This window comes from Lontra canadensis, unplaced genomic scaffold, assembly GCF_010015895.1.
Source record: "Lontra canadensis isolate GAN:19392208 unplaced genomic scaffold, GSC_riverotter_1.0 scaffold15, whole genome shotgun sequence".
In the NCBI taxonomy this organism is placed as follows: Eukaryota; Metazoa; Chordata; class Mammalia; order Carnivora; family Mustelidae; genus Lontra; species Lontra canadensis.
In genome coordinates this window covers 3,142,155-3,156,715 of record NW_022631009.1, presented here as the reverse complement: position 1 = coordinate 3,156,715, position 14,561 = coordinate 3,142,155, and positions in this window count along the sequence as shown.

The following is a 14,561-nucleotide window of genomic DNA, read 5'->3' as shown; positions in this document are numbered from 1 at the left end:
ATTCTAGAGTCTAGATTCTAGAATCTATAGATCTCTATCTATAGAGTCTAGGTTCTAGAGCTCTAGAATAATCCATTCTAGAATTGATATTTCTAGAATATTTCTATTACTTCAGGATGAAACCTCATATCCATTAACAGTCACCGACCCCACCCCTATTGTCTCCCCAGCTTTGTAATCCCAGGTAACCACTAACCTACTTTCTGTCTCTGTAGATTTGCCTACTCTGGACACTTCATATAAATGGAATCATGTAATAACTGTTTGGGGTGTGTGTGTGTGTGTGTGTGTGTGTGTGAGAGAGAGAGAGAGAGAGAGAGAGAGAGAGAGATTGGCATCTACTTCCACTTCTAAAGACCTTTTTAACCTCAAGCATTCCTTTCACATTGAGTTGCTATGACAGAATACAGACTCTGGAAGAGATCTTAGAGGACAAGTCAAGGCAGTATTTCTTAGACCCTACTACACAGCAGTCTGGCCAACTAACCTTTCCTGAGCTGGGAGAAAGGAGATATAGAAGCTTAGCTACACCTGCTACCACAGAAGAAAGTGAAAGGGGACAGATCCTGGGATGGCTCAGCTGTGCCTCACCAGCCCTGTCTAAGCTCCCCCATTGGGGCAGGACCTTCTGTGCCATAGAGAGTCCCCACTGAGGGCCAATGGCCTAGGTCAGACTTGAGTTTTGTGATGCATTAGCTATAACTCTTCATTCCCTGCCTCCTCATCTCTAAAAAAGACGATAAAAATAATTCCTGTCTTAAAGCCACACATCATGGTATTGTTATAAGAGTAAATGAGGGGATGAAGATCAAGTGCATAGCACTGTGCCTGAGACATTATCAGTGCCTCAAAAATATTTATGCTGCTGTAGCTCTTGAAGTTTGGCCCTAGCTGTTTATATACTGTTCTTCTAAGTAAAATTTAATGTAGAAAGATGGTTCTACTGCTTTAAAAAATAATGCAAGTCACTCTTCCAGGATAGTTTCATACACCATGCATATACCCAATCCCAGATGGTCATCTGCGTTCTGCTTGGTGAGAGTGGGGGACAGTGGCAAGATTTAGCTGAAGCCGAAGAGGAATTACAAATAGCGAGGGGGGGTGGGTAGCAGGTTAGGTCCATTCCTGGCATAAGAAGCTGACAGAAATAACCTCGTTCTTCCCACCAAATGTATATCAGTTCCTCTAGCAAGCAGGGGTTATAGGCTTCATGGACCTGAGGGACTACACTCTGTAGTGATTTCTTTCTTTTCCTTCTACTGTTCTTACATATGGACCTGCCTGTGGCATCCTCTGCTAAGCCCTCCTGGCATGTCTCTTCAGTACACCTCAAATCAGCACTTGGTGGCTGACCCTCGGTGGCCAAGCTCATGACCAGACACAATCATCGGTAGCAAGTAGACACAGGCTGTACCGAATTTACTACCAGCTGATCTGACACTTATCCTTCTGGCTCTAAGGGCAGTTGTCCTTTCATGGAAGCATTAAGGGTCTTAGTAGATCCTTCTCTGATTCCACTGCTTTGCATGGTCTTTCCTTTACATCTGGCCAGCCTCCATTCAGATTCTACTCAACTGTCTCTTTCTTGCCTTCCTCCCCTCTGTGATCTCACAGTCCTCTGCACGTGCCTGTGGGACAGCTCTCTAATTCCAGTTATCACCTGGACAAGTGACTATGAACAATTACAACACAAGAACATTTTTTCACTTATCTTTGTGTCCCCCAGGCATAGCCCTGGGCCAAGCACACAACGGACATTCCTTTCATTTTAAAGATATTACATTGAGAGCCTACTCGGTGCTAATACTTCAAAATGCCAACATTCACAGACGCATGGAATTTTCACTCTGAAAGGAATTTTGAGACAAGGCCATGAGGCCCGGGAAAGGTTGTGTCTTATCAAGCATCCTGGTGCCTGAGTAGGGACGATGCTGGAGATAGAATTCAGCTCTCCTGACACCTTGTTCTTGTATGATAGTTTTTCCCCCTTTGGTTAAAATAACAAATTTTTAATGTGTTTAGGAAACCAGAGAAAATATGAATGATTATTTTGTTCATTAATGGTTTTTTAAACTCAAGAATTAGCCCTCAAAGCACCCCTGAGTTGGTGACTAAGGATATTAACACAGACCAACCCAAACTGCCATTTGCTAATGCCACTAGGGTCTGACTCTCAGTGCTTCTCACACCCCCGCCCGCAGGCTCGAATCTCACCCACGCCAGGCCAACCGAGGGCCTGTAAAAATTTAACTTGATGTGATTGCACAACCGTGAAAGCCCAAGTTGCTTTTTGAGGTAATGAATGAGATTCTCTAATTGCCTCGTGAAAATGTTTCCAGTGGGAGGAAATATAGAACACGTTGTCACAAACATAAATGTCCCTGTCAGGCTCTGGTGAGGTTATTCTCCTATTAAAAGATGTAGGGGGCACTGATTTGGGGCCAGCTTGGGAGACAAACAGAATCTCGTTCTGCTTTTCCTCCTACTCCTTCGTTGAATTTTTATTGTTAAGAGTTGTTTTGGGGTGATGGATAGATTTATTACTTCAACTGGTGTATGCATATGTCCAAACTCCCCAAATCCCATTCATTAGATACGGGCAGGGATTTTTTGTTTGTTTTTTGTTTTTTTTTAAGATTTTATTTTATTTATTTATTTGACAGAGAGAGAGAGATCACAAGCAGGCGGAGAGGCAGGCAGAGAGAGACGAGGAAGCAGGCTCCCCGCTGAACAGAGAGCCCGATGCGGGGCTGGATCCCAGGACCCTGGGATCATGACCTGAGCCGAAGGCAGAGGCTTTAACCCACTGAGCCACCCAGGCACCCCTACAGGCAGGTTTTTTATATCAGTTATAAACTGAAATAAATTTAACAGTTTTGTTGTTGTTGTTTAAAAAAAAAAAAAAAACCTTTTCGGGGCACCTGGGTGGCTCATTGGGTTAAAGCCTCTGCCTTTGGCTCCAGTCATGATCCCAGGGTCCTGGGATTGAGCCCTGCATTGGGCTCTCTGCTCAGCGAGGAGCCTGCTTCCCCCTCCCTCTCTCTGCCTGCCTCTCTGCCTACTTGTGATCTCTGTCTGTCAAATAAATAAAATAAAAATCTTAAAAAAATAAAATAAAAAATAAAAAAAACCCTTTTCTTCACTGAGTTGAAATCCTGGTCCAACAAACCCAGCATTCTGTGCCTCTCAGCAAGGCAGACTTTTGGTGAGAAAGAGCAAGACTGTAATTCCCACCAACTCCTTGACCTCTGCTGCTGAATTTCTCTCAATGACTCATGATGGCCCTAATTCCAGTGAATGCCTCTACCTGAAGTTAGGCCACCATGATCTCTCAGCTGGACCACCAAGAAAGTCTCCTGGAAAACTCTGAAGTCTTCTAACTTAGTTTCCAAGATACAGCCAGAGAGATGGTTTGAAAATTCTAACCTAACCACCTAACTCCTCTGCTGAATACCTTACAGGGTTTTCCATTGTCCTGAAGATAGAAGATCAACTCCTTAAAACAATTTAGCAACAATCTGGTCAAAGTGCTTCCTCTAGATAAAGGTGTTGTCCATAGCTAAGGAGCTCAGTGAGCTGAAGCCCAGTCCGTGTTCCACAGGCTCGGCCATGAGCCCTGGCACTGTCCCAATGGAGGGTCTTTTACTTCCTGCTGTAGATTCGTATCGAATCCCCACATTCGCTTCTATCCTAACCTCCGGCACTGTAATCCCACCATATCAGCATCTCGAAATTTCCCTCTGTCTTGCTTCTAACCCTTTGCCCATGTTTTCCACCACTTGAACTTCTCTTCATTCTTCTTTTCATCGAGGTAAGTCATATTTTCTTTCTGCTCTCCATTTCAACATACCTTCCCGGACCTTCCTTGGACTGCGTTAGGTGCTCCTAATAGGTGTCCTCAAAACACCCTGTGTTTTTTCACAACAGAGCGCTCATTCTCTGGTCTTATAATTGCCTATTTATCTGCCTTTCCTTGAGAGCAGAGACTGTATCACAGTATTCTGTAACTCCCTTGTCTAGGTGTTCAATAGTTATCTGTTGATCAAAGAAGTGAATGGATAAATGGATGGATGCATAAGTATGTTATGAAAAAAAAAACTTGAATTCATGCTTCCAATAAACATCACATTTTGACTAAAAGAGTTCCAAAACTCATTACTTTGTCTTAAATCTATTTTTTTCTGCCTTCACAGAATGCAGTTATGGCTAGAAGGGAGACAAAGGAAAGAAATGCTGGGAGATGAGATTGGGCAAGGTCATCTAGGTTAGGTTAAGTGTTTACCATGGTGGGTGGATCTCTAGGAACTGGGAACTCATCTTAGTTCATCCAAAACCACAGCTTCCCCATTTTACAGAGTTGGATATTTCCAAATGAAAAGATGGTCTTTATATGGTGTCTTCACTTATGAGTCTGCCCATCCTCCCCTCACTTGGCAGCCAAGGCAGTATAGTGGAAGGCCTTGGAAAGTCTTGAATATCCTGGCATTCATCCTGTGGGTGATAGTGAGTTCATGAAGTATTTTAAGCAGGGGAGTGACATATCCTATTTGTGTTTTGAGTAACTGCTCAAGCAGGGATAAGGAAGACAAGAGCTTGGGGGCAGGGAGCTGAGAGAGAAAGCTACTAGAACATTCAAGGTAAGAGATGAAGTCCTGAACCAGAGAAAAGACCATGGCAATGGAGATAAGGATGCAAAATCAAGTAATCTTTAGGAGAAAATGTATCGCTTGGATTTGCTCTATTATTATGGTTATAAATGAGGGAGAAGAATAACAGATGATTCCCATGGTTTGAGCTTCAGCAACTGGGTTCCTGCCGGTGTCATCATCGAAACTCAGGTCGGTAAAGATAGTGAGTTCACTGTAAGATGTGTCCGGGTTAAGTGATGGACTTTTATACAAAATCAAGGTAGAAACCATCTCTGTATCCCCATTTTCCCACATACCTTATATATGGTAGGTACACATAACGTTTCTTGAAGTTACAATACATCCTACATACAGAATTCTCAATATCTAACTTCAACTGTGTGTTTTGTCAAATTCCAAGCAAAGACCCATCTAACCGTACTGCTCTATATTAACATAATATAACATTTATCCATATGACAAGCGAAGAAATTTCAACCCCCTGGAAAGTATGACTAAGAGATTTTACTGCAATAATAATTTTCACTAAGTGGTGGAAGGAGTCAGGAAAGGGGATATTATAGCAACCGCAAATAGGTCCCGGGCTACACTTGGCTTGCAATTTCACTACAAATTTCAGAGAAGCCATAAAAGATTCAAGTAAAATCTGGTTGGTTGATTAGAAACATGTGAAGGAACCCCGAACAGGCACGTGTTTCACATTTCCTACTCTGAAGTTGGCCAAGTATTAATCATCATCTTCCCTGTGTTATTCCAGAAAACAGAATCGCTCCAGCTGGCCTTTTCGAAGGACAGGACCTGGGTCAGGAGAACATCCACAAATCTGGGACTTCCAGAGGGAAGGAATTAGCAAATAAATGCCATATTGAACTTTCTCCATCTGCCGTACTGTTACTCCTTATGTTATCCTCCACACCTCTGCCCTCAGCCCAGTCTATGCTCACCTCCATATGACAAACGAAGAGAGACTTTGGGATATAGCCTCTCAATGAGAACACTGTTACTTCATCCTGAATCCCCCTCCCTCCACAGAACACAGATTCCAGAAAGGAACAGGCAAAAACTTGGCAGCCAGAAAGTCCCGAATTTGAAACCAAACTCTACCATTTACATTGAGTGATTCACCCAACCTCTTTGAGCCTCAGCCTTCTTGATTTACAAAACAAGGCTAATAAGACCAACTTTGAAGGGTCAAGACCAAACAAGGTAATTTATGTAAAACACATACATGTGTGTGGTATCAGCAAACATGTTTTTGGAGCCTTCCTGCCCCTTCCTTCTGTATGATGACCTGCCCAAGCAAATGTGAAGTCCAAACTGTCCTTCAACACAGACCTCGCTCACGGGAGTCTCAGAGGAATGGTTCCAATGCACACAGCAACTGGAGACCTGATCAGGCTGTTCTGTAGAGAATCAGCTTCATCTAGTCCTCCTGGGACTCACAGAGCAGGTGAGATGACAACAAACCTAGCCTCCCTCAGATGAAAGTGCTGTGAGGGCAAGGAGGATGGACGAGCTCCTACGGCATCTGAACAGTCAGGTCAGACCTCAGAGACGAGGCATCATTTGAACTTGGCTTTAAAGGATGAGTACCATTTCCTGGGATAGAATCAGAGATTTCATACAAAAGTGGAAAATAAAGACACTGAGGTCATGATGTGCTCAAGAAGTGATAACTGGTTAGTTATGGCTAGAAGAGAGACAAAGGAAAGAAATGCCAGTAGATGAGATGGGCAAGATCCACTGGGTTGGGTGGTTAAGTGTTTACCATGGTAGGCGGGGCTTCTGGACTTAATCCTATAAATAATGCAGGTGCATTAAAGGGATCTGAAATTTTCTCTTTTGCATCTCATTGTATTTTGTTTTTAACATTTTTCTATTCTCACTATGAAAACCAAGCATATATTAGAAAGCATTCAAACAGTACAGAGGGATATAATAAAAAGTGAATCTCTGTCCTTATCCCACATAACTGTGTTTGCTCCTTATTCTATCTCCTTTCATATAAATACATATAAATACTCTTAAAGTTTGCCTGTGAGCAAATACTCAAACACACTTCATTGTATGCGCTTATTTCCTGCTTTGTGATGTATTGTGGAGATCTTTATAATTCAGCATATATAATTCCATCTCATTATTTTTTTAAAGATTTTATATATGTATGTATTTAGAGAGTGAGTGAGCACAAGCAGGGAAGGGGGAGGGACAGAAGGAAAGGGAGAAAATCTTAAGCAGACTCTGGGCTGAGTGTGGAGGGTGATACTGGGATTGACCTTGAGATCATGACCTGGGCCAAAATCAAGAGTCAGATACTCAACCTGGGTGACTGAGCCCCCCAGACTCCCCTCACCTAATTTTTTTGAATAGCAGTAAGGTATTCCATACTTTAGTTGTTGCATATCTTTTATTTAACTGATTCTCAGGTGGTAGATATTTAAGCTGTTCCCAATGGTTTCTTATTACCAATAAGGCTGCAATCCATCCTCATATCTTTGGAAGTGTGTGAGAATATTCCTGTAGGGGGGAAAAAAACCCACTAAAAGCAAAATTGTTGGATCAAAAGGTATGTGGCTTTTAAAATCTGAGAGCTACTTTCAGCTTGCCCATTAGAAAAAGTACCTATTTATACTCCCATCACCAGAGTATGACTGTATCTGTTTCCACATATCCTTGACATTACTCTGTTATCAAACTTTTAAATCTTGGCCACTCTAGTAAGTTGACCTTTTTTAACTTCCTGTTTTGACTTATAATTCTTTCACTGAGTGAAGATGAGCAACGGCTTGTATGTTCATAAACCATTTTTGTTTTTTTTCTCTGGGAATGGGTTTCTATTTTCCCTGCCAATTTTTCTATTAGTTTGTGGTCTTTTCCTTGCTGATTTATAAGAGCTCTTTATATATTGGGAAAATAAGCAAATTGACCATGATTTTGTTTATGGGTTCTGGGCCCCATCCAGGTCTTAGAAATGTCTCTTCCACTCCAATATTATTTTAAAATACACCCATGTTTTCTTTCATACTTCTAGGACTTCCATTTTATGTTTCCAATTTTGATCAACAAAGAGTTCATTTTGCTACAAGGTATCAGGTATGGATTTTGTTTTGTTATTCATTCTCTGTGTCTTTCTTTTAATAGATGATTTTAGCTCCATTTCAATTTATTGACAATAGATGGGCTTGTTCTTTGTTGCCTTCTCTTAGTTGTGTTTTCTATTTTTAATGCTTCCTTTGTTTTCTAATTTTTACTACATGGTCTGTTTTTATCTTCTTTGATATAGCTGTTTTTTTTTCTTTTTCTTTGTGGAGAACTATGGGATGGAAGAACAAGGTCTGACTGGCACACATATGAAGCCTCACATATGTGAGAAGTGTTTTGTGTGTGTCTGCTTATATATAACAAATGGCTCGGACGGGATTGCCACCTACCATCTCTACTGTACTCTCTCCTCTGAGAATTCTTGTAAAGATGGCACATCTGCAGGATTCTCTCCTGGCTCTGCTTCTCATGACATTTCCCAGGGCAGAACAGGGATTTGGACACTTACCTAGGCTGCCCACAACCCCACATAATGCTGTTCCAGGCAAAACTGTCTCTTCAACAATGTGCTGTCTCTTTCTGGAGACCACTATGGAAAAGTGGATTTACTCTAAGTGTCTTCCTTCAGTTAAATCCAACTATTAACTGTGTTCAGCAATTATTTTTCAGAGCTTGGGGTTGTGGGTATTTTCTAAGTTATTTGAAGATGAAAACCTTCTTTTCCTTTTTTTCAGTTGCTTTTAGAAGACAGAGTTGGGGTAGAAACAGCTTTACTGCCCTGTTTTAGCCAGAACTTCTCTAGTGAAGATCATTAGGCAGGAGAGAATATATCGATCTAAACTTAATTATGATTTTGGCAGGCAGACTAGATGGGGGAAGAGAAGGGAGGAAGGGAAACCAGTTAGAAAGCTAGCATGGTCATTGAAAATGGAAGAGGTAAAGCTAACCTGGGCTAAAGTAGTATGGGGAAGAAGACAAGTCTGGGAGAAATCCTGTGGGTCAATCAGCAGGACTTTGATTAAAAAGGACAGTTAAAGAAAGGTAACTTAGTAGATGGCCATGCATTCATTGAGAGAGGAAATCTAGCAGAGGGAAGAGTTCATGCTTTCATATGCCGAAGTTGCTGGACATTCAGAGGAAGATACAAAGCAGGCTGTTGGAAACCAAGGTTTGGGAAAGAAGGCAGTGGGTATGGATTTATGTCTCCAGCAGATTGAAAGCTCTGGTGGCTGGAACCATGAAATAGATTAACTTGCCAAGAAAGACAGGATGAAGTAAGAGGGTGAAGATAGACACTGGAGAATATCAGTCTTTCAGGGGCTGGTGCAGAAAGCTGCTCCAGCCACGGAGAGAATGGTAGGTAAGAAGAAAACAAGAGATGGTGGCCTTGTGCAAAACAATGGAAGAGGGTGCCCAGAAAGGATGGATGGTCAGCCGTGTCAAATGTTGAGAAGGCTTAGGAGGCAAGCACTAAAAGTCATCCACAGAATTTGGTCCTTGGTGAGAGCAATCTGGGGGACAAGGAAGGCAAGTGGAGGAGAAGATGTAAACTAGTATTAAGTACCTAATACCTCCCAGGCAATCCACTGATTTGCATATGTCATTCCAGTTAAGCTCCACAAAAATCCCCCAGAAGAGGAAATAGAAGCTAACAAACAGTAAGTAACTCTGGCACCATCACAAGGAAGCCAAGGAGGCAGCTAGATTTACACCCAAATCCTGCAGTCAAAGCACAATCCTGTCTCCACTATGTTATCTTTCAAGTCAGATTATGGTAAATCAACAAATACCTGAGCCTAAAAACATGAAATGTGTTTCAGAGCATCGTTTCCCAGTGACTTCTATTAGAAAATTATTGCTGGACTCCGGCTGTCAGGCAAAACACAATCGCGGTGCTCAGCACTATGTTGGTACGAGGCTAGCACACCAGGCTCCCTGCAGATCAGGCAGACTGCCTTGGCTTCCACCCTGGCAATGAGGAGAGCCCAGAAAATGCGAACAGACTAATAGAGGTCACAAAATTAGTGTCCAAACAAAGGCAACAAGGCAAATATCTCTGTTTTCCCTGCCCGTTCTTTATTAGAAATTTCTCCATCCTGAGTTCTGTATAATTTCCAGCTATGTTATAGAATGATGAGTACGTAAACTTTCTTGACCTGTGAGCTTATATTGTAATTCCTCTTTCTCAGGGTATCATCTGTCTTGGATTCTGTCTCTCCTACAAGACATCAGTGCTCTTTGGGGCTTAATACAGTGCCTGACACATAGCAGGGTTCAATGAATGTTTGTTCTCCTGAGGGTTGTGTGTTTGTTCTTTTTTTTTTTTTTTCCAGGCTGAGGTCACTGCAGGTGGTTCTCTAACCCATTTGCCTGTCTTTTAAAAAAAGTATAAAAACATCAAGATTGGGGCACATAATTGGTGCTCAAGTTCATTGCTCCACTAATTCACAACCAACCAACCAACCAACAAGACTGGCTGGAAGGGGTACCAGCAACTTTACAGTTTTTCTCCTTATGGGAAAAAGACATTTAATGGACATACTTAATAAGGGGAACATATTTAAGGGTTCTGGAATTCCTCTATGCCATTTCTATCCAGAGCACCTAGCTCCCAAATACACAGAATCCCACATGTAATGACATTTCCCATGGGGCCACAGGTCAGGACCCATATATATAGAATATTCGCAGAAACAATTCCCCATGCCAGCTCATCAGAAGGAAAGAATTATTCCTTGCTTTGGCACTTTGGTGAGTGATTTTGTAATGCATCCTCCAGCTGATGGGAGAATGATGAAATTCACACATATTTTATAGATGTGTTTTGGGGTATACATGTTCTCAAAGGGGAAATTAATAAGAAAAAATGACAATAAACACCATCATTTATTGCCTATGGCAAATGTGCCAGGACTGTGGCTTCATTCATCCAATAATCCTACAAGTTAAGGTTCTTAATCAAAGTCACACACATGTAGTAATCGGCAGAGCCAGGGTTCAATCTGTTTCTTACTAAACCTACAATCTTTATCATGAGACCTAAGACTATTGGCCCCCATTAAAAACAAACCAAAACTAAAAACCAACCAAAGAAACAAAAACCTGAAATACCACAGTGAAACTTTCCTTTCAAGAGCTTGGAGTTGTGACAGATCCTGCCAGTTTTCTTCCTGACCCTCCCTCTCCTTCCCTAATGAAATCCCTCTAAAGGTTGGCCCGTGACTTCCTCAGGAGAAAAAGACTACATTTCCCATCCTCCTTTGCAGCTAGCTATGGCCATGACTGAATTTTGGCTATTGTGTTATAAGCAGAAGTTGTGTATGTAGTTTCTTGGAAGTATTCTTAAATGGAAAGGGCACATCATTCTTCATCATGTCCCCCCTTCCTATTTGCTAGAATTTACATGTAATCACTAGAGTTCTCACAGCCATTTTGGAGCAGAAGCCATACTCCACAGTTTATAAGAAAGAACTGTCTCTTGATCACTTGCACCATGAAGTGTTGGCTACTGCCTATGAACATCTTGAATGTGGGGTAGAAAACATTTCTACTTGTTTAAGTACTGCCTTTATTTCCTGTTCCTCCCCATTGGATCTAATTCTAACCAATGTAGGAGTCTTATGATATCTTGTTCACTATGACATCTTTTATTGTTGTTGAATGTGAGTTCATTAAGTTAAACTGCTATTGGGCATGCTAAGTATTATAGATAAAGGTGATTGAGATACAGTCTTGCTTCCAGAAAGTTTCAATTTGTGGATGGAGAGAGGAGACATGTCCACGACACTACAATAAAAGAAATACCTGGTATGTGAGTTAGTTTTATGCACCGTGTATTTTTAGGTATGTTTTGAAATGTTTTTAATCTAGTTTCCCCACACTGAGAAGGAAGAGAGCACAAAATCATTTTTCTGTTTTGTTTTGTTTTTGATCCTTGCTTCCTAGCAGGTAGTCTATACTTGAGAAACACATTCTTCAAAGGATCCACCACACTTAAATAAAGTTGGAACTTTGTCTGTGTCCTTGTTGGAATCTCTAACCCTGTCCTATCTCCCTTCTTCTGTACAAAAGGAAGATAAATAGTACAAGAAGAGGAGTCCCAAACCCTGTGCTTCCTATCCTTACTGTAAGATAAGGACTCGGGGCCCTTTTCAGTACCTTTGTGCATAGGAGACACACAGGAGGTGCTGGGAGAAATCCTGGAAGGGTGGTCTCAGAACTTGGAGAAAAAGATGTAGGTTCCACTTCCTACCTTCAATTCCCTGTGACCTCAACAGATTGTCTCACCTTTCTGGGCCACCAGGCCCTTAATTAATAATAATCAATTAATTAATAGTAACAAGAGGGGTTGACTCAATGGTCTCCAAGGTCCCATTTGGCACATACTCTGTGACTCTAAGGCTAGAACAAGCCCTAAGTAGGGAGATGGGGAACCTTGGATTCAATTGGGTTGAATCTTGATTCTCTCACTGAGAAAGAGAGAGAAGCAACATCTGCTAACCTCAGGTTCTTCCCTGTAAGATAAGGAAGACGAACAAGATAGGCATTTTATAATATCTCCTAGAATTCAACTAGTCTAGGAATACTTTATACAAAGTTGTTTTCTTCATGGAAAAAAAAAAACAAATTGATAATATTATTAGACTTAAACTCAGTAAGTGGCACTATTTAAAATAACCCCAAATCTGTTCCATGCACAAAATAAGGATTTTTTTTTTAAGTTGCCACACTATGATAATAACAAAATTGGCTCAGGGATGGAATTTTGCAGTATCTTTCATCGTTTCACACAGGCACTTAAAGGTCATGACTAAGGTCAGAAATGAAAATGTCCTCTATGGGAACAGAAGTGACTTTAACAAGCATAGAGGTTCCTGTTGATAAGCATAACGAACAATCTTAATGTCATGTTGTTCCCCTTGATCCCAAGTCAAAATGTTTTCTCTTATCCAAGTCCAAAAAATGCGTCTCCATCCACTGGAAGAAAATCATGCAGCATCATTTATCCCTTCTTTTAACACCCTTGAAATCCTCCTTTATAGTAAATTTCAGGCTACGGCCAGCAAAGTATGTTTTTTCCTCTTTCAGAGCTTGTACATTGTGTACACATTGCCAGAGCAAGACATTCTACGTCAGCTCTAGGCTGTAACTAAGGACTTAGTAAACAAAACAGGGCTGGTTAACATAGCTTAGTGCCAAAAAAACTGAAAAATTACTATCTTCATCAAACAATAAAATCCTGAGTAAATGGAAAACTTTAACACTTTGGCTTTTTCAAGCTGGTTTTCATTTTGTTGAGGAACATGGATTTACTTACCTATTAAAGGTAAACTTTCATAAAATAAACACCCCCACGCTTCTCCCCTTCCTGTACTGAGGCTGTGAGTTTGAAGTTCCATGTTATGGGCTGAACTGTGTCTTCTCAAAATTCACAGGTTCAAGTCCTAACCCTTAGTGCCTTAGAAGGCAACTGTGGAAACAGGACTTTTAAGGCCATAATTAAGCAAAATGAGGTCATGAGGGGGAGCCCTAGTCCAGTCTGACTGGTGTTCTTATAAGAAGAGATCAGGACACAGGCAACACACAGGGAGCTGTGAAGCCACGAGAAGGGGGCCATTTGCAAGCCAAAGAGAGAATTTTCAGGGAAAAAAACAAACAAAACAAAAACAACAACAAATAAAAACAAACCAAAAAACACTGCTGACACTTTGATCTTGGACTACTAGCCTATAGAACTGTGAGAAAATAAATTTCTGTGGTTTAAGCCACCCAGTCTGTGGTACTTTGTAATGGCGGTCCCAATAAATTAATACACTTTGCATTCTCTATCTCAGATTTAATTACACAAATGGGGAGACGCTAGGGTCTCTCAGAGCTTGGCACATTGCCTGGGACATCACAGATGCTCCACTTGCTTGTCAAACGAAGTAACTAGCTCATTTTAAAGCAGAACCCCCACTCACCTAGACCTTCCATGCTTCCTTCTCTGTGAGGCGACACATGGCAATGAAAAGACGGGCTGTTTCTGCTTTCATCCTCCTCGCCCTTCCCCTCAATCTCTGGCCAGCTCTTGCCCTTGAGTTCTTGCTCTGTCTGTGATGAGAACCAACACTTTCTATATTGTTTTCATTCATGTTCAGGGTTCTGCTGGCTAGACACATGGCTACCCAAAAGTCAGAATGTGATCTGAGCCTCTCGAATGGATAAAATGCCAGAGGAGTGAGGGAACTCCAAGAACCAGCATCCAAGGCCTAAGAAAACTGATCTACTTTGAGAGTTGAGGGGCTGATAGGGAAAAAAGAAAAAAAATCATCTGGCTCTCTGGGGCCATATTTGCCCATTCTATGTCTTCTCTTTCGGTTTTATCGAGTTGAGAATTTACTTGCACTCTTCCTTCCGGTCCACCCAAATTGGGAGGGCTTCAATTACATTTCTCTTGAGGCATTCTTCCCTTCCCACTTTGCATTTCTGCTGTTTATGATTACACCTCTACGGGATGATGGAGTTGTGTGACAGCAGAGTCAGGATCATTTTCATCTTTGCGAAGAGTGCCTGGCCCCCAAAGGGACCAATAGAGTTGTTGTGGTAGTGGTTGTTTAAATGAATGAACATCTCCAAAATATGTCAACCATTCAGTCAACCCATCATCTATTAAGTGCGTCATCAGTGCTGGCACTGTGCCAGATATGGAGATCTACAAGTGTCATCGAGGAACTCCAGACCTCATGAAAGTGCCATTAAGTGAAAGGCCCTGATGGGACGCAAAGCGACCTGTAATGTGTGTGCAGTGTTAAAGGGAACGCAGCAAAATGAAAAACCAGATGATACAAGGGCAAGGGCTCCCCTCTTGCTCCTTATCTATCCTAGCTG